We start from the raw sequence: 19,596 nt of genomic DNA on the forward strand, positions 1-19,596 counted from the left end.
CCAAATAAATAGATGCTGCCCTGACCTCCTTCCGTATGCCTCTGTTCAGCCACCAGAGACTGGAAAACGGATGCTAACACACCAAAAGATCCAGAAGGAGATATTATCCATTAAGGGAAAGGTCACATTCAAGATAAGACAGAGACTGCCTCTGTGGAGTTAACAGGAGGCTGTCTTCCCAGGAGCAACGGAGAGACAGCCCATTAGGGCAGACGGTGACAGGACAGTGCTGAAGCGGTGACAGGGCAGCAATGAGGCATCTCTAACAAACAGCCGGACATTTCTCTGTGAACGTCCTGACATTACCACAACTCAGCATGTCCCAAAGCAAGGTCAGGCTTTTGAATCTGAATTCCCAACTGCTCCTATTTCTGGGCGTTTCCCAGGATCTTCACTTTGGAATCATTTAGAATTCCGCTGTCTTTAAAGTTCATAGCAATTAAACCAACAACCCACGTGAGTTTCTAACAGTCCTGCTGCCTTAATTCCCAATCCCGCTGTGTCATACCCCCGGGCAACTACCGCAGCGACTTGAGTTGACTTCCGGTTCTGGGTCGCTCACATTTTCTCACCTATACTGTGTCTTAAATATGCAAGGGAAGAAAAATACTGCTTTTATATCCTCAACTCCTCTCTTCCGAAACCCCTTCAATGGCTCTATGAAGGGCCCTTCACTGTCAGCAAACTGGCCTGTGAGGACTTCCACATGGGCCCCGCTCTCCCATCCCCACTGCCTGCTGTCTCACATCCAAAGCCCTGATGTTACTCCCAGACTATGTCTCCTCCTCCTCTGGGGCGAGTACATCCTCACCCCCTCCCTGAAGATGTTCATGCTTCTCCTGTCCCTGTCCTTTCCTTCAGGCTGGGCTGTCCTCCCTTCCCTTCCCTCTTGTTGAAGCCCCACCTACCCTTGACAGCCCAGCTTAGGTCCCAAGGCCCTTATGAAACTTCCCTCAGAGATGCCTGGGTGGCTCATTTGGTTAAGCATCTGACTCTTGGTTTCAGCTAGGGTCACAATCTCACAGTTCATGAGTTAAAGCCCCATGTCAGGCTCTGTGCTGATGGTGTGGAGCTTACGTGGGATTCTCTCTCTCTGCCCCTCCCCTTCCCTCTCTCTCTCTCTCAAAATAAATAAATAAATAAACATTAAAAAATTTTTCCTCAATTATTTCAACCCATATCCAGAGACTCACAGAGCAGAAACGAGTGTTGAGGGGATTTAGACTTCAGAGTGAAGCCCTCTTTATAGCTCAGGAAACTGAGGCTGGCAGAGCCCAACCTCACCCCCTCTCAGAAGCCACCACGTTACCATTCCTCGTGGCACTTACTCGTCAGCTGCCTGTGTTCTTCCGGCTTCCCAGCTTCCCTATGGGAAGGTCCGCTTCAGGAGGAGAAGGGAATCTAGTGGGCTTTTTCTGTAGCAACCTCAGCATCTCATTCCGTGGCGGGTTTAGAAGGCCCTCCACAAATACTTGCATTGAAAGAAACTCAGAGAAAATGGGTCATGGCGAGTGTGAGTATAGCAGTCCCCCTTCTCTGTAGGGGACATGTTCCAAGACCCCCAGTGGATGCCTGAAACCGCATGTAGTGCCAAATCCCATGTACACTGTTTTTTCTTGTACATACACACTTATGATTTTAAAAATTAGGCACAGCAAGAGATTAACAACAATAACTGATAGGACAATTATCACAATATACTGTAATAAAAAATTATGTGAACATATGGTGTCTCTCAAAATATTCTTGTTATACTATACCCTTCTTTCTCGTGATGACATGAGATGGCAAAGTACCTATGTGATGAGATGAAGTGAGATGAATGACTTAAGCCCTGTGATGTAGCCTGAGGCTACTGCTGACCTGATGCTATGTCAGAAGGAGGATCATCTGCCTTGGGACTGCAGTGACCACGTGACCACAGGTAACTGAAACTACAGAAAGCGAAACTGCAGGGCATGGGGTGTTGAGAGGAAACTACTCTATAAGGAAATTAAAGTAAAGAAGAATTTGCTCATGGGTATTTCCAATCAGTGCCAAGTGACAAGATGGTCTAATTCTCAGGGACCCATCTCAGTTTGCTATCATCAGGTAACCTGGTCTAACACAGCTCTCCTAATGGAGCTGATCCCTCAGTCCCTGAAAAAGCTGACAGCTGGAGGCTATTTGCCAAACAGACTTCTCACAGTTGGACAGTGAGTGCAGTAGGTTAAAGAATGGCTCCCCAGAAAAGGTATGTCCACCTCCTAAACCCCATAATTTGTGGTTATGACCTTATTTGGAACAAGAGTCTGTGCATATAATATATAATATTATATAATATATATATATTACATATATATATGCACATACATAATTAAGTTAAGGATCTTGAAATGAGATCATCCCCGATTACCCAACTGGGCTCTACATCCAATGACAGTGTCCACATAAGGGACAGGGAAGAGAAGAAGGCCAAGTAAAGATAGAAGCAGAGACTGGAGTGATGCAGCCACCAGCCAAGGAACACCTGGAACCATGAGAAGCCGGAAGAGGTAAGGAAGGATTCTACCCTAGATTGTTTGGAAGGAGTCTGGCCCTGCTGACATGTGGGTTTCAGACTTCCAGCCTGCAGAGGTCTGAAAGAATACATGTCTTTTGTTTTAAGCCAACCGGTCCTTGGGAATTTGTTTTGGCAGGTTTAGGACACAAATACTGGGGAACCTGGAAGGTGGATCTGTCTCTTCCACCCTGTCCACAGAAGCATTAATGGAGCAGCCAAGCATGAAAAGGTCATTGTAACTTGATCAGTGTTGGGATAGTATTCCTAGGATGTGTGCTGCACTCAAAGGAGAAGCACTTGTCCAATCGGTGCTGGAATGGGAGTGGGGCAAAAGGAAGGGGCAAAGAGAAACAAGGTAAAGGAAGATATTCATGGAAGGCTTCTGGAAGGAGGAGACCCTTAACTGAGTCTTGAAGACCGAGGAGTTAGCTGGATGAGGAGGCTGGAGAAGATGTCACATGGGTGACAGCACAGCAGTGTAAGGGAATTCAGCGTGCAGTAGACACACAGAGGCCAGAAGTCTAGGTCTTTGAGAACTTTCTAGACCACACTAAGAAGTATGCCCACTCTCGGGGCGCCTGGGTGGCTTAGTCGGTTAAGCGTCCGACTTTCTCTTGGGTCATGATCTCACGGTTCGTGGGTTCGAGCCCTGCGTCGGGCTCTGTGCTGACTGCTAGCTCAGAGCCTGGAGCCTGTTTCAGTCTGTCACTCCCTCTCTCTCTGGCCTTCCCCTGCTCACGCTGTCTCTCTCTCTCTCTCTCTCTCTCTCTCTCTCTCTCTCTTAGAAATAAATAAAACATTAAAAAAAAAAAAAAGAAGTATGCCCACTCTTATAGGTGACTGTCACCTAGGGTGGTACCATGGCTTGTCTGAGTACATTTCTTGGTTGTCACATGACCAGGGGGTTTCTACTGGCATTTGGTAGCCTGCATCCAGGGACATTTAATGTCTTACGGTGTCAGTGGACTGTCCAGCACAATGAAGAATTTTTTGTCCCTCCAAAACTTTCAAAGGAGTCCCATCATCTTGAGAAAAACTGCTGGTGATAGTACAAAACCAGTGATGGGGTTGCAACAGGGTGATGACCAGAGAGGAAGTTCAGACATCTTGTGGTACAATGGGAGTGTAAGATGCCAGAAGACGAGAGTGATGACTTGAGGAAAATTAGGAAGCCACAGTCTGAGTACAATCAAGGCTTGATGAAGATGTGAAGACCTGAGCCAGTAGCAGAAGGCAGGGTGGCAAGAGGGGATTGGGATGCAAATTCAAGAGACATTTAGGGTAAAGGTGCAGAATTTGTATTTGAATAAGAGACTGAATCTCGGATTTCTAGTTCAGAAATGTCACTAACAGATAGTAAGAAGAAACAGTGGGTCACTGGATCACAATTCAATTTGAGACTTGTTGACATTGAGTTGCCTATGAGACAGTGAAACAGAAATGTCCATTAGGCAATTGAAACCGAACATTCAAAGGATGTGAACATTGTAATCTCTAAGTAGAGTATTTTCAAACAGACTAGCAGAAGGTAGTTTCCCTAAGTGGACAATTTGAAGCCTGGAAAATTACTAGTCTCACCCTAAATGAATAGTATACTTACAATTCAGTGTAGTTTCACAAGAATTTGATTCCTTTTTTTATTTAAAGGACAAAAGAAACTCTTGACCTTCAAGTGAAGGGCTTTGTTTGCACTCAGATTGGTTTACAAAGAAAGATAACCACACAGGTGCTCAGGGTTCACGCCACTTGTGTGACAAGGAACTAGATTGGTTTTATGAAACAAACAGTTGGAAAAAACAGAGCATTAGGGTGGTTTAGACAACTAAGACTGGAGTAAATGTTGATTCTTGGCCTTTGAAAGAGAATTCTAGATTAAAGAAGATAGTATTTCATTTTCAAAACATTGTTCTTTGTTGTGCTACTTGGATCACTTGAGATATTTCTATTAGCTTATGTTTGATTGTAAAAATAATGTCACTCATTTGCTTCCATTTAGAGGGGATAAAATTTCCATTACTGTTTATTTTCTTTAGCTACTTGTAGTCCATGAGAGCTCCCAAAAGTTCTAGAAGCTCCTTTCACTTCTCAACCTGACAGCTTTATCTAAAATCCGTGAAGGCAGGGACCAAAGCTGTCTGGTTCACCATTGAATCTCCAACAGCCAGCATACCACCATGCACATGGTAGACATCAAACAAATATTTAATTAAACAAACAAAAAAACCTTTCATTCCAGTAAGTGAGGGAGATGGGCATTAAACCACTAACTACAGTAGTGATTCTAAGTTGCTTTTTGATGAAGTCTTCCAAGGGGAATAACAGGAGGCTCAGCAAAAAGGCAGTCTATAGGATTAACCTATACTGGGGAGAGAAAGGCTGAGGAAAAGTCACTCTAACTGTGCTCTATAGGCTAAGACAGGAAGCAGGAGGAGCAGAGGAAGTGGACCTTGAAGTCCTAGGATATGGATGCCAGAGATGAGAGAGATAAATAGGAGATTAGGAAAAAGATAGGTTGGGCTCTGCCAGCCTCAATTTCCTGAGCTGTAAGGAGGTGCAGCACTCTGAGGTCTAAGTCCTTTCAATACTCAGGTCTTCTCTGAGTCTTCATATGAGATTTGAAATAATCAAGAAAAGTTGCATAAAGGCCTTGGCACTTCAGCTGGTCTGTGAAGACAGATTTCTTGTGGAAATACCCTGAGCAAAATTATAAGATCAGAAAGGAGCATAGGCCTTCTGCACCGAAAGAGAGATGATTTGCCTGTCTAAGAAGGGGAGGAGAAATTTAGAAATAAAAAAAGAGAAAGATTTTTTTAAATGTTTGTTTATTTATTTATTTATTTACTTATTTACTTACTTACTTATTTGAGAGAGAGAGAGAGAGACCCAGAATTGGAAGCAGGCTCCAAGCTCTGAGCTGTCAGCACAGAGCCCAATGCAGGGCTCAAACTCATAAACCATGAGATCATGACCTGAGCAGAAGTCAGACACTTAACCGACTGGGCCACTCAGTTGACTCAAAGAGGAGAAAGATTTATGGTAGAAAGTATTAGGCAAAATTATTTACCAGGAATAGATAACCTCATATAATCTCACAAAACTCTCTGAGATTGGGACTGTACTCTTATTGTCCTAATTTTTCAAATTTGAAAACATTGAGGCACACAGAAGAAGAATATGCTCAAGGACACATAACAATCAAGTGGCCAGGCCAAGAATGTGATCTGGGCAAGCCCACTCCACTACCATGGGGAGGCCAGGAGCATGGGGGCACAGGTAACCAATGAGGTTTTTTTTTTTTTTTTATCACAGTCCTGTAAGGTTTTTCACAGCATGATCTAGGTTTTTATTTCCTTTCCCTCCAATAGGTTTATAAGCCCTGTGAGTACAGGAAGAAAGACTCTATCGTGGTTCCTATAATTCTTTATAACTCTAGAACCCAGACAAGGACTCAACCCTACATTTTTTTTTTTATTATTGGAGAGGAATCTATCATACACTTGTGCCTGCCCTATGCTGGACTCCCTTCTGTCTACATGTCACTGCCAGCCTGGCCAGAAGTGGACACCTGAGTCAAGGTCAGCCTATGACCTTGAGCTTCATTATGATGGGGCTCTTCCTGACAAAAACAATCTTTCCTAGATAGTAACTATTTCAACCTTCAAGACCCTCTTATGTGGGGCATAAAAATAAGATATTCAGAGAAAATCATTAGTCAGTAGCAGGGTAGAGGCCAAATGACATACTGAAAAAAGACAGCAAGCGGAAACTATTAAGCAGAAAAAATGAGTAGAGTCAATAAAGAGTCAAAGAAGAAATTGAAACAGTAAGTAGCTGGGTTCCTATCGTAGAAAATACCAGGACAGAGAAGCTGTGGCTACCAGCCAGGCTGGCTTCACAGATGTATGACCTGTGCAGTCTCACAGCCCTCCACTCAAAAAAGCTCCCAACTTACAATTTCTGTCTTGAAATTCTTTTTTTTTTTTTAAATGTTTTTATTTATTTCTAGGAGAGAGAGAGAGACAGTGTGAGCAGGGGAAGGTCAGAGAGAGAGGGAGTCACAGACTGAAACAGGCTCCAGGCTCTGAGCTGGCAGTCAGCACAGAGCCCGACGCGGGGCTCGAACCCACGAACCGCGAGATCATGACCTAAGCGAAAGTCGGACGCTTAACCGACTAAGCCACCCAGGCGCCCCTCTGTCTTGAAATTCTTAATAACTTTTAAACAAGGGACTCTGCATTTTTATTTTCTGTTGAGCCATGCAAGTTACAATAATGAAGGTGATCACAATGACAACAACGACTACTTTTAAAAAGAAAAAGGAAGAGAGTGGGGCACTTGGGCATACTTGAGATTGTGAGGTACCAGTGTGGCCTCTGCCAGCCCTCTCCATCCTCAGTTCTCTCGCCGCACCGGGTACAGACTGTGCAGGATTCTGTCCACTGCTCCAGGGTAGTCTGCTTAGAACACAAGCCACTTCATTTTGTATAAAACCCTCCAATGCTCCCAATACCTTAGGACAATGCCCCATGGGATTATAAACTTGACACCGCAGTCCATCTATCCTCATCTCAGAAGCAAGGACAGGCTTGGAGCAATTCCCCTGGAGCACCCTCTGTGGGAGACAACAAAATATAACCAGGCACCAAATCGTTACCAGAGAAATATCTCCTCTCAGAGATTACTGCATGTGTTTGGAGATCTTAAAATACTGAAACAGACAGGAGCTGATCAGGGAGATTGTGACCCTATGGGGTGGTGGGAGAGGATGACATCCCACGAGGTGTTCTGAAGGAATAGTAGATGATGGCGAGAATGAGATCTGGGGTCAGTTGAGAGGGACGATATGAAGCAGGATGGTCCTATCTACCCTAGAAGCTCTGTTTGGCTGAGTTGGATGTGATGGTTGGGGTCAGAGCTAAATTGCGGCAGGGGGGCAAATGAGCAAATGAGCACAGCTTCTTCTTCTGCCCTTTTCCCAGGCAGAGCTCTCAACTTCTCATATAAAGAAATGTTGAGTAAATATTTAAAGAACAAAGTTTTAAAGGGTGACAAGTTTTGGACCTAGCGGGGCTAGACAACACGATTTAGTTCAGCCTTGCTCACCTCTTGCTCTTCTTTCTCTGTCTGTCTCTGTCTTTATATACCACTATTTTCTCAGTTCCTGGAAAATTCCACATCAGGGATTTCTCAGAGGCTCTTTTCTCTTCCTAGAAAGTAGTCTCCTTCCCTTGCATTGGTGTTCTGATCAGCGGTGGCATGGATCAGCATGATGGCAGGATCAGGTAGACAGAGGCAGTCAGGGGACAGTAGGTACAGGCAAAACAGACTTCTCTCCAGCTCTAAAAGGAGGACTTTCAAATGACAAAGAAGTATTAAAAGATGATGGAAGGGCACCTGGGTGGTTCAGTTGGTTAAACGACCAACTTGGGCTCGGGTCATGATCTCATAAATTGTGAATTCAAGCCTTGAAACAGGCTTTCTGCTGTCGGTGCCGAGACTGCTTCAGATTCTCTGTCCCCCTCTCTCTGCCCTCCCCTGCTCATGCTCTTGTGCACTCTGTCTCTCTCAAAAATAAATTAAGAAGACTTTTTAAAAAAGATGATGGGAACACCTGGGTGGGTCCATCAGTTACGCGTCCAACTTCGGCTCAGGCCTAAATCTCACAGCTTGTGAGTTCAAGCCCCGCATCGAGTTCTGTGCTGACAGCTCAGAGCTTGGAGCCTGCTTTGGATTTTGTGTCTCCTCTCTCTCTCTGCCCTTCTCCAGCTCACACTGTGTGTGTGTGTGTGTGTGTGTCTCAAAAGTGAATAAATATTTTAAAAAATTAAAAAATAAAATAAAATAAATTTTAAAAGATAATGGTATCTGGGTTTTTTTTATGAGACATCTTGATGAATTGCAAACCTCTGATGGAGATTCTGTCTCCTCGTAATATCTCTGCCCTCTGTACAGGAGCAAAATTTGCCACCCAAAAATGTGTCTCCTTGGCACGCAGATTATTTTAGGCTGTTGATTTTTAAGAAACAGAAGGCTCAGAAAGCACCTTTGACATTCCTCCTAACTGACTAAAAGATCAGATAAAGGACGCACTGCAACAAAGGGAGCTATCACCATAGATACCAACATTACATATGAACTAAGGGTGGTAGATAGGGAGGAACCTAGCAAGTCTTCTCTCTATTTCGTTGTTTCTATGTGGTCTAGCAAGCATTTGTTTATGTAACATTTACTCCTTTTCATCTTCCTATCTTCCTGTTTTCCTTCTCTTTGAAGCTCCAGACTTTTGCGTCCTTTTCCTTAGCTCTGGATGGTGTATCAGCCTTAGTTGCCTGACTGCCTGTGGGCTTCGCATTCTTATAGACCCTGTACATATGCAAATAAATTTGATTTTCTTCTGTTAATCTGTCTCATGACCAGTCAAAAGAACCTAGAAGGGTAAAGTGAAATCTTTCCTCCCCAACAGTTCCCATTCAGACCCCACCCTGCCCCTCTCTGTAGTGATTAAGAGCACAGACTGAGGAGTTAACTGCCCCTGTTGGACTCCTGGCCAAACTACTTAATGTTTATTGGGCCCTGGGCATATTATTTTTAATTCATTGGCTTGTTTTGGTTTTGGTTTTCATCTCTATGCCTTTATTTTCATCTATAAAGTTGTGATAACAGTAGTACCATACCAAGTATAGAGCCAACAGGATTAAATGAAACAAGTTATTACCTGACATCATAACTGCATAACACATTTTAATTATCAGTGCAATGTCTGACACTGGTATTATTTTGAACACTCAACTCAATAAGTACTTAATAGATGTTCCTTACATTGAACTGAATGCTAAATCCCCATGCTAAGCTCTTATCACTGCACCCTTACCTCTCTCTAACATAACTCTGAAGTCAAGATAAGAATGGAAGAAATAATCCAAATTTTCCATTCCTATGCCCCATAAAATATTTTGAATTTCAAACAGAAGCAGAATGTTTTCTGATGGAATACTCTATTACAGTTTCTTGAAAGACTCTTTTAAAATATTCATCCACTATTCTCAGTAAAAGAGGTCCAGTTTGCAAAGCAGGTGAACGATATTATGAAGTTCTCTGCTGAGCAGTGGAAGAGTGTCAGTTTGCGGGAATTTATCATGTGCCGTTCATGAGGCCCCAGGGTCATGACGTCGGCATTTAAACATTAGCAAGAATAGCGCTGGAAGTGAAGCTGACATATGTAAGAATGAGTGGGCCCCAGTGCTGCCTTTTGCTCTCTCAGAAAGATTATAGCATATTAATGGGAGCTACTCCTGATTCTTCCTCAGTGGCTGCCACATCAGTCTGAACACACCCTCCTTCAGTCCTCTAGATGGCTTTTTGATGATAATGGAATGAATTTTGACAGGGTCCACCCTTCTCTTCTTTCCGCCCTCCCTCCCTCCCTCCCTTCCTTCCTTCCTTCCTCCCTCGCTCCCTCCCTCCCTCCTTTCCTTTCTCCCTTTTCTCTTTCCTTTATTAGTTCATTCAAGAATATTTGAGGCCATCTACCATGGGTCAGGCAGTAAACTGTACTGATCCGATAGGTGGCCTCATGAATCTTCCGGTCAAGCAAGGAATGTAGACACTAAATGTTAGTAAATTAGAAGATGTCATGAGAATGAGAAGAGACTGGGTGTGGAAGAAGGGGAAGCCCCCTGGAAGAAGTAAGTCTCCTCTGAGGTCTGATAGATGCCCAGTCCAGCTAGGAGACACAGGCTAGGAAGAGAGGGGTGTGGGTGTCGGCAAGGGCTGTAGGGAGGGCTCTGGGAGCTCCCCTGAGGTCCCTGCGGCCTACACCCACAGCTGTTCTGGGGAGTTCATCGGCCCCTCCCTGTCCCTGCACCTGTACTAGGGATGACTTGCTGTTGTGATTGAGGGGAACGTTATGCCCCACTCTGGACTTGATGATGGCCAGAGATCACTCCCGTTTGCACACGTGGAAGTCCTGGCAGAGTTATCTGCTTCAGACTCACTGTTCCCAGATTCATAGCTAGAAGTGAAATGCAGAACTTTCTGTCTCTAAAACATGTGCTCAGACCAAATACTAACTAAGGCCCAGAGGGCTTTCTGTAAATCTTCCTACCTGAAAATACCATCGTCACCCAGATGCCCGAAATTACTCCACCAGAGGAAAGATAATACCTTAGAACAGAATGTGGTTCTTTCCTTATGCCCCTGTTTTAAAAACAAACACTTTGGAATGTAGAAAATGCTCATGATAAAAAAAAAGGAGACCAGAATCTTCTTAAAGGTATCTTTACTGTTTAAATCAAGAATACGTCTTTATCTTGAATTCTTCTATACATTCAACAAATACATAATAAAAATTAAATCTATTTTAAAGAGCAAATACTCCTTGGGAGGGGTAACCTATTAAGTCAGTAACATTTAAGAGTGTCTATGTTTATTGAGAAATTTTCATCCTAACACGAGAAATGACAGCAATACACAAATTATGTCTGCCCACCAAAGTCTGAGATGGAAAGGCAGGGAATATAGTGCTAAACATAAATGTCATACTCTTCAGGACTTTACCTTGTACCAAGTCTTCTCAGTTATTATAAAATATTCTAGTTCACATCTGCACTGGACATTTGTTCAAAGTATTCTCTCTGTGTGAAGTGTCTTCTTAATTCTTATTTCACCTCCTCTAAGAAACCTTTGTAGATCTGTGCAAGAAACCATCTGTGACCCTCTCTCTTTCCACACTGTGTGTGGTGATATTTCTATTATTAAACCCTTATTGTATTAATGCTTGTCCTAAAGTTAATTAGGCATTCATCTCAGGGCACCTGGGTGGCTCAGTCTGTTAAGCTTCAGACTCTTGATTTCAGCTCAGGTCATGATCTCATGTTTCATGAGTTCTAGCTTTGTACCAACAGGATGGAGCCTGCTTGGGATTCTCTCTCTCTCTCTCTCTCTCTCTCTCCCTCTCTCTCTCTCTCTCTCCCCCCACCCCCCACTTGTTCACACACTCTCTCTCTCAAAATAAATAAATAAGCATTCTTTTAAAAAATACTTAGGCATTCTAGGTGCATGGGTGGCTCAGTCTGTAAAGTGTACAACGTTAGCTCAGGTCACAATCTCATCGTCCGTGAGTTTGAGCCCTGCACTGGGCTCTGTGCTGACAGCTCAGAGACTGGAGCCTGTTTCAGATTCTGTGTCTCCCTCTCTCAATCTGGTCCTCCCCCACTCACTCTGTCTCTCTCTAAAGAACAAATAAACATTTAAAAAAATTTTTTTTAAATTAAGAATTCATCTGTTTCGCCTTTAAAATTGTGAATTCTCAGGAATCCTAGCTTATCAGTTTGTTGATCTCCCACAGGGCCCATCTTAGTGTTTTGTACATAGTAGGGGCTTACTAAATGTTTAAAGACTTGAAATGGAAATATGTTCTTCCTAGTCTGAGTAAATCTTTGGTAGGAATTTCTCCATAAATAGCCATAATGAAGAATTTTTCAGCTTGAGCCATTTGCAGGATTGTTTTGGCCTTGATGAATTTTCTTTGATAGAAATAAAAAAAAGTAACCCAATTGCTCTTTCCTGTGATAAGAGTCATAATTTCAAGAGACAGAGTTGTTCACAGGCAAACATTTTGAATTCTGTACTATGTTCAGAGCCAATTAGAAGCAATTGGATTTATGAATTTTTTATTTTACTGATTGATTTTCTATTTAGTTTCTCCTGAATAACTACTTAAAAGTCTTTCCATAACATTCACCCTTTTCGTTGATTTCTAGCCCTAGAGAACCAACCTTTCAGCAATTATACAAGCCCTTCACATAGGTTGATTTTTTTTTTTTTTTGCTTCCACTTCTTTTAAAGTAGTTTATTGAAATCCTCTCCAGATAAAAAACCTTGAAATCATTAAGCAGATCACTGTTCAGAACCATGTTAATTCTTCTATTTTTCTCCTTAAAGGAGATGACTAGTGGACAGCTTGGAATAGCAATGAGATATGGTATTTATCTATAATACCTCTCTCATGATGAATAACTAATTTATCCAAAATCCTATTACTCGGAACATTTCAATCATGGTAGAATAAGGTCTCTGATTTGGATCCTGGTTAATTTGGAAATGGCCTCCTTCCCTGTTCAGAGCTTCTGACGCCAGCTGGTGACGGGGCCTGAATTTGAACACTGCAAAGCTAGGAATGTGAGCAAGAGCTTTTAAATTCCTGGTTTAAAATAGCCTGTGAGTTCTGGGGCTTTGCCCACCTTCATTTTCTCCAGGGATTTCAGCTCGTGTCCCAGAGATCCTTACCTGGCTCTAAACACTGCCACAACTGTCCTAAATGGCTTAGGTGTCTACAGGGAATTGAACGTTGTCAACATTTAAAGCTATTAATCTAACTTTGGGAATCCCTTCTGGCTACAATCTTCCCTGGCCTGGCGTTGGCTCCCAGAAGCCCTGTGTGTTCTAAAACCTTATCAGAGTATCCATTACTACTTTCTTACTCATAGAAGAAAAGCAGTAGAGTTCTAGTGCTGGCTGGGCCCTTGGGGGGCATCCTGCCCAGGGATTCAAGCTTAGGAACCCTGCCTTCAAATAAAATCATATATAGTTGCCCCATAAGAAATAACAGACAAAGGGCATCTGGGTGGCGCAGTCAGTTAAGTGTCTGCCTCTTGATTTCAGCTCAGGTCATGATCTCACAATTCATGAGTTTGAACCTCAAGTTGGGTTCTGCACTGACAGCTTGGAGCCTGCTTGGGATTCTCTCCTTCATTCTCTCTGTGCCTCCTCTGCTTGTGCTCTCTCTCTCTCTCTCTTTCTCTGTCTCTCAAAATAATAAATAAAAACATTTTTAAAAAGAAAGAAAGAAAGAAAGAAAGAAAGAAAGAAAGAAAGAAAGAAAGAAAGAAAGAACAAACGGATAAGAACAGAGCTGCTCTGACCAAAGCATAAGGGTAGACCCCAACCACTCATCATGTCCTACGTTCTGGTTTTATAAATCACATAGTAGAGGCCAAATATATGAGATTTTGAATAGCTTCAGTTAGTGGCCTTTGGCTTTTATTCCTATTGGTAATGCAGGGTCTTAGTCCCCAGCCAAATCCCTGTTCACCAGCACTTCTTCCCTCACATTCTTGGAAGTCTCCAGAGAGTTTCTCTCATATGATCATGACTGAAATTGTTCAGCTCCCCATATGGGTCCATTGTGCTGTCTCCACTCTGTTCCACTCTCCTCCGCCCCTTGTTGTCCTCCTGGGCTCCAGGTAGTATGCTCCTACATCCCACAGTCCTTGTTACTGCCTCCGCTGGGCACTTTTGCTACCCCGGGGCAGCCCCTGCTCAGCTTTGGTGAGTACCCTTCCTAGAGTGGTGGAGACAGGAAGACCCTGAGGTTGACTTCCACCTTTATGGATCCCGTCCTATTAAAAGGCAAAGTTAATCTCTTAAAGAATAATTCATGAAAATAGCTTTTTGTATTTGCTCACAGCCTTCTCTCTCCAGTGACCTGTATATTGAGTCAGTAGAAGGCTGGGATGGGGACCCATCTGATTTATTGAGAACTAAGGTTTTGATTCTGGATCTGGTTTATCGGCTGGATTCTTCCCTCTAAGATGAGCTCCCATTTTCCGGCTTTTCAGTTTCTCGGGCAAATCATTTCCCCTGGAGGTTTGCTAGATGCATTGACTTGCAGCGGCAGGTAAGAAGGCATAGGTATAAGCTGGGCCATCTTCACTGGTCTCATCTCTGGATTTCTCCTTCCTTTCTTGCCCCTAAAATACACTGTGGAAACAAAATTTGTAAGGAACTTAATTTAAATTTAATTGATCTTTACCAAAATGAGAGCTCAGAGTATTTTGAGAAGTGTTTCTAAGTGAAAATTATATTTATCATGGGTATGACTCGGTGAGAACTAACCTGAACAATTAATTTTAAAATTTGGATCAAGCAAACCAATTGTTGTGCAGGATATAAAAAGAGATCCTAATGACTAGGAAATATGAGAAAAACTCTCTGTCTCTGTCTCTCCTAACCAGAAAGGAAAAGGGGGGACTTTTACCATTTCTTTTCTTTTCTTTTTTTTTTTTTAATTTCTAGGAGAGAGAGAGACAGCGTGAGCAGGGGAGGGTCAGAGAGAGAGGGAATCACAGACTGAAACAGGCTCCAGGCTCTGAGCTGGCAGTCAGCACAGAGCCTGACGCGGGGCTTGAACCCACGAACCATTAGATCATGACCTAAGCGAAAGTTGGATGTTTAACCGACTAAGCCACCCAGGCCCTGGACTTTTACCATTTCTGTTGTCTCCCTTTAGGGCTGGTTTAAAGCTTTGGTCTTTGTTAAATAATAAGAAATATATGTATATTTTCTAGTCTTTGCTCCCAGTTCCTGACAAGGGCTCCTGAATCCCTTATGAATCCCTAACTAATAAGAGCACGAAAATCATTCCTTGTTCTAGTGAAGTGACTTTGGGTGGGCTCCTGGTTGGAGGATGGTCACCAGAAAGATCAAGTCTAATGATTGGAAGCTTGGAATTTTCAGCCCTGTCCCCCATTCTTCAGAAGAGGGAGAGGGCTGGAAATGGAATAAATAACTGATCATGTCTCTGTAATGAACCCTCAAAAAAGTTCCAACAGTGTGGGGCTCAGAGTGCTTCTAATGGGGTAAACATATCTATATGTCAGGAGAGTGATCACCCCAAGTCCCTGGGGACACAAGTTCTGCACTCCAGAAGCTCCCAGACCTTGCCCTCTGTATCTATTCATGTAGCTGTTCATCTGTATCTTTTATCACATCCTTTGATAAACTGTAAACATAAGTGTTTCTTGAGTTCTGTGAGCTGTTCTAGCAAAATGTTGCATCCAAAGGGGAAGAGGTCATGGGACTCTCCAGGGTGTAGCCAAGTTGGACAGAAGTTGTGGTTAACCTAGGGACCCATTACTTGCGATAGGGGTATCAGGTGGGGAGAGGGGACAGTCTTATGGCACTTAGGTCTTAACGCTAGGGGATCTGATGCTGTCTTTAGGTAGACAGTGTCAGAATTGAGTTAAACTGTAGAACACCCAACTGGTGTCGCAGAATTGCCTGGTGGTGTGGGGAAAACCCACACGACTGGTGTCAGAAGCATTGTCGGCGTGGTAGTGGTATCAGAGTAAGGAAGAAACAAAGGAGGAGGATTGGAGGGTTTTCCTACACGTAAAGTGTGGTCTACAGACCAGCCACATGGTCATCACCAGGAGCTTGTTAAAAATGCAGAACCAGAGCCCACTCCAGAGCTGCTGAACCAGAACCGGCATGTTAATAATGCGGGAGATCCATACATACTTCAAAGTTGTGAAGCACTGTTCTGGACAATATTAACCACTTGCACATGTAGAAACTATGCCTCAGATCCTCTCAGAGTCCACATGTGGATGGGGTACAAGAGGCACAAAGCCCTGGGAACTTGGAAAGGAACAGGAGAAAAGGGGAGGGAGAGGAATGCTGGGAGATTTTGAGGGAGAAACAAACTTCATTCTTCTCACTTTTGCCAAAGATTGGCTCTGGGCACCAGCCTTTAGAGTTGAAGCCAAGAGAAACATCATCCAACTATCCAATTTCAAATAGGAACTGTGGTTTTTCTATTACTCCAGAGTGAGGCTGACTCAGGGACACCGGCCCAGCAGACCGGAAGCCCTGCTTCCCAATTCCTGGCTGATCACAGTCCCGGAAGTACTGTTTAAGAAACTGACAACTGGCTTGTGAAAGAATGCGACATATTCACTGTTGTCTTCCTTTGAATGAAATCAGTGAATGCTCTGCCTCAAGATTTATTTCCAGCCTGACAACAATGTTCAAGACATGTAGGTGGGGGGAGAAAATCCCAACTTTAGTAGGCAACAGTGACACAGTCCAAGATTCTTTCTGTTTAAACTTCCTTGTGCTAAGGCAGTTAGATAAATGCAGAAGAGAAGCAGGTAAGTACCTGGCTTTGCAAAATAACATTATCTCATTTGCAGAAAATGGGTGAAGGTCAGTTAGTAGAACATCTGAAAACAAGCCATATCTCTGTGCTCTTCCTAGACATGCTGTCCTAATGATGAATTTCTCACTGGGAAAGCAGGAGTTAATGGCATCCCAGGAATGGGGGCAAACCCATTACTGGAGCACCAGCATGGCTCTGCCGTGCCTTCTCTGGGTCATATTTTGTCCAAAGAGGAGATCGGTCAGAGATGAAAATCCAGCTGCACACACATCCCGTGTTCACACACTTCTCTGGGTAAATACCACTGTCCTCGATCCTTTTCTTTTCCACTCAGAGAATCTGTCTTGGTGACCCAAGAAATCCAAGGCTTATGGCCAGAAGCCATGCTGTGGATACAGGGCTCCCTCTTGGCCAGAGAGCTGCACATGACAACACAAAATCAGAAGTAGAGTCAGGGCAATGTGTCTCACTCACCACTCTCAGAGCTCTGAGGACAGGCTGCTATTAATCACTCCAGCCACATCTATCAGGCTTTTCTCATTTGGCCACGGTTCATAGTCACAGATGCACAGCCAGGGTCTCCTGTTAAATCAAATCCAACAGTTCTATGATAAAGATGACACAGGTGAATGGGGGCAAGAGTGTATGTATAGTCTTAGCCGTGTGTCGTCCACACTACTAAAGAATGAGAGAAAGGAAATGTTTGTTGACTACCAACCAAATGCCAGGTTATTAATTTCTCTCTCTCTTTCTCTGTCTCTATAGATAGGTGTGTGTGTGTGTGTGTGTGTGTGTGTGTGTGTAAAATTTTTTTAAGCTTCACCTGGCTCTTCATGGAAGTCAGTATCAGCCCTGAGGATACTGAGGCTCAGAGAAGTTAAGAAATATGTCCAAGGTTACACAGTTAGTAGTAGAGAAGTTAGTACAGCAACTCAGGTCTAGGAGACTGGCAGAAATAATCAGAATAGAGAGGAAGATGAATAGTAGGGAACTGAGTCAGAGGGCATGGAGAAGATGAAAAGAGAAAAAAGGGGGGAGAGGAAAAATAAGAGGAAAAGGCTAGGAGCAGAAAGCAAACTGTCTTCATAACCACAGTTCCTACATTAGGGCCCTACTTACAGGCCACTTTGCCACTTACAGGCTGGTGGCTTGGTACAAATCACATAACCACAGTCTCTTAATCTGTAAAGTGAGGGCAGTAACATCCAACCACCTGCTTCACTGGCTTGTTTTCAGGATCAAATAAGAATCTCTGTGCAAAGTTCTACAAAATTAGAAGTGCTGTACAAATGGAAGCTCTTCAAATGGTGTTCAAAGGAGGGATGAGAATCAAAAGATCAGGCCCTTGGTATAAAGTGAAGGAGAATATCTACCAAATGGTGAACAGAGCAAGGAGCCCCTACTTCAGCTTGAGAGCCAAGCTGTGAGAACCTGCAAATCTTATTTCACATGGAATCAATCCCACATATGGACAGGTGAGCCAATTGACTGCAGGCCTTTGCTCCAGTTTGAGAGAGCAGAGAGCCAAGCCTTCTGGTCATCTTTCTACTGAGGTTTCAGAGAGTGGAGACCACCCCCTTCCCAAATACTGTGTGGGAATTAAGAGTAGTCACTTCTTTTCTTCCTGGACCAGGACAGTATCACCAAGTTGTCTGGTGCCTGTGTTTTATGCTTTTATTAATGACAGCCTGGGAAAACAGTGAGAAGTGAAAATGTAGTAAATGCTGGGGGGGCGGGGGGCAAGGCATGGAGATCTGAAAGGAAGGAAACAGAAAATTTGGATGTTAATCTCATGCAAGGGATTTATATGCACAACTCCAAAATTGAAGAGTACTGAAGAAGTTTTTACTGAAATAAAGTCCAGGAAAAAGAAACCAGAGAGGAATAAATTAGTTGCAGAAGCCTCTCTCGTGTTTTTTATAGGGCAGAGTACCAGAAAGGAGGAGACTAATTTGAGTAGTTTCTCCTAGATGAGAACCGTGGAGGAATTTTTGACGACGGAGCCAAAGGCAGTGTTGTTTGGCCTGAACTGGAAATAAGGCCTGAGTCTATGAACTTTGCTCAACCAAAGAAGCCCAAAGAGCTGTAATTGCAAATATCCAGCTGTTTAGTGTGTGTGTCAGGATGTGTGACTTTTTTTGGTGGCGCTGGCTGAAAGGTACTGGAAGAAAGATGCTATGGGATAAAGGAGAAAAGCCCACGTCCAAAGATGTGCTCCCGGGAGGAGAGAGCAGAAAATATCTCTTTGCTTTTCTTTCCTCCCTTGAGAGGGAAACAGTGGGCCGAATGGTGTCCTCAAACATATGGCCACATCCCAATCCCTGGAACATATGCATATTACCTTATTTGGGGAAAAGAGTCTTTGTGGACATAACTAAGTTAAGGATCTTGAGATGAGGAGATCATTCTGGATTGTCTGGGGGGCCCTAGCTGTGATCACAAGCAGCCTTAAAAGAGTGAGGCTGAGGGAGACTAAACAGACACACCGAAGATAAGTTGATTTGAAGATGATGGTAGAAACTGGAGTCACGTGGCTTTAAGCAAAGGAATGGCAGAGCCACCAAATGTGAAAGAAGCAAGGAAGGATCTTCCCCTACAGCCTCTGGAGGGAGTGTGGCCCTGCCGCCCTGATATCAGACTCTGGGCCTCCAGAACTGTGAGAAAATCCATTTCTATTCAGTCACCAACTTTGTGGTAATTTATTATAGTGGCCATTGGAAATTAATACAGGTTGAAGAGGAAAATGTTACCCAGCAGAGAAACCACATCAAGTCTTTTGATGTCCCTCTTAGGTACAGGACTAAGTCCATTTTCCCGAAGCAGGAGGCAGTGGTGTCACCCAGCAGGCTGCGCACATCCTGGCAGGCAGCTGCAGGGGGGAGGAGACCTCCCACTATGCTCTCTGCAGAAGGGCTCGCTGACACAGGGCCCAGGCAGAGAGCTGAAGGCCACATTCCTGGGGACAAGGAATAGACACATGCAACAGGAGGTGTTCCTCCAGCATCTCGTCAAATCCCCAGCAAGCCTGGGAGGTGGAAATGGAAGTTCCAAGAGTTCACCATGAGAGGAAGCACTCAGACCCGGGTTTGAATCCCAGCTCCCCCACGCATTGCTA

The 19,596-nt window shown here is 43.7% G+C and overlaps 1 long non-coding RNA gene across 2 annotated transcripts in view; it reads right to left on the bottom strand.

Moving 5' to 3' along the window:
• Nucleotides 1-14,056: 14,056 nt before the first annotated feature.
• LOC144238083 (uncharacterized) overlaps nucleotides 14,057-19,596 on the bottom strand; it is a 20,449-nt gene continuing 14,909 nt past the window's right edge. For both annotated transcript variants that reach the window (XR_013337005.1, XR_013337004.1), the window contains exons 2-3: nucleotides 16,956-17,063; nucleotides 14,057-14,302 (exon numbers count right to left, since the gene is read on the bottom strand). This is a non-coding gene — a long non-coding RNA (uncharacterized LOC144238083). The remainder of the gene's footprint in view (nucleotides 14,303-16,955; nucleotides 17,064-19,596) is intronic.

This window comes from Crocuta crocuta, unplaced genomic scaffold, assembly GCF_008692635.1.
Source record: "Crocuta crocuta isolate KB4526 unplaced genomic scaffold, BGI_CrCroc_1.0 scaffold56, whole genome shotgun sequence".
NCBI classification, from domain to species: Eukaryota; Metazoa; Chordata; class Mammalia; order Carnivora; family Hyaenidae; genus Crocuta; species Crocuta crocuta.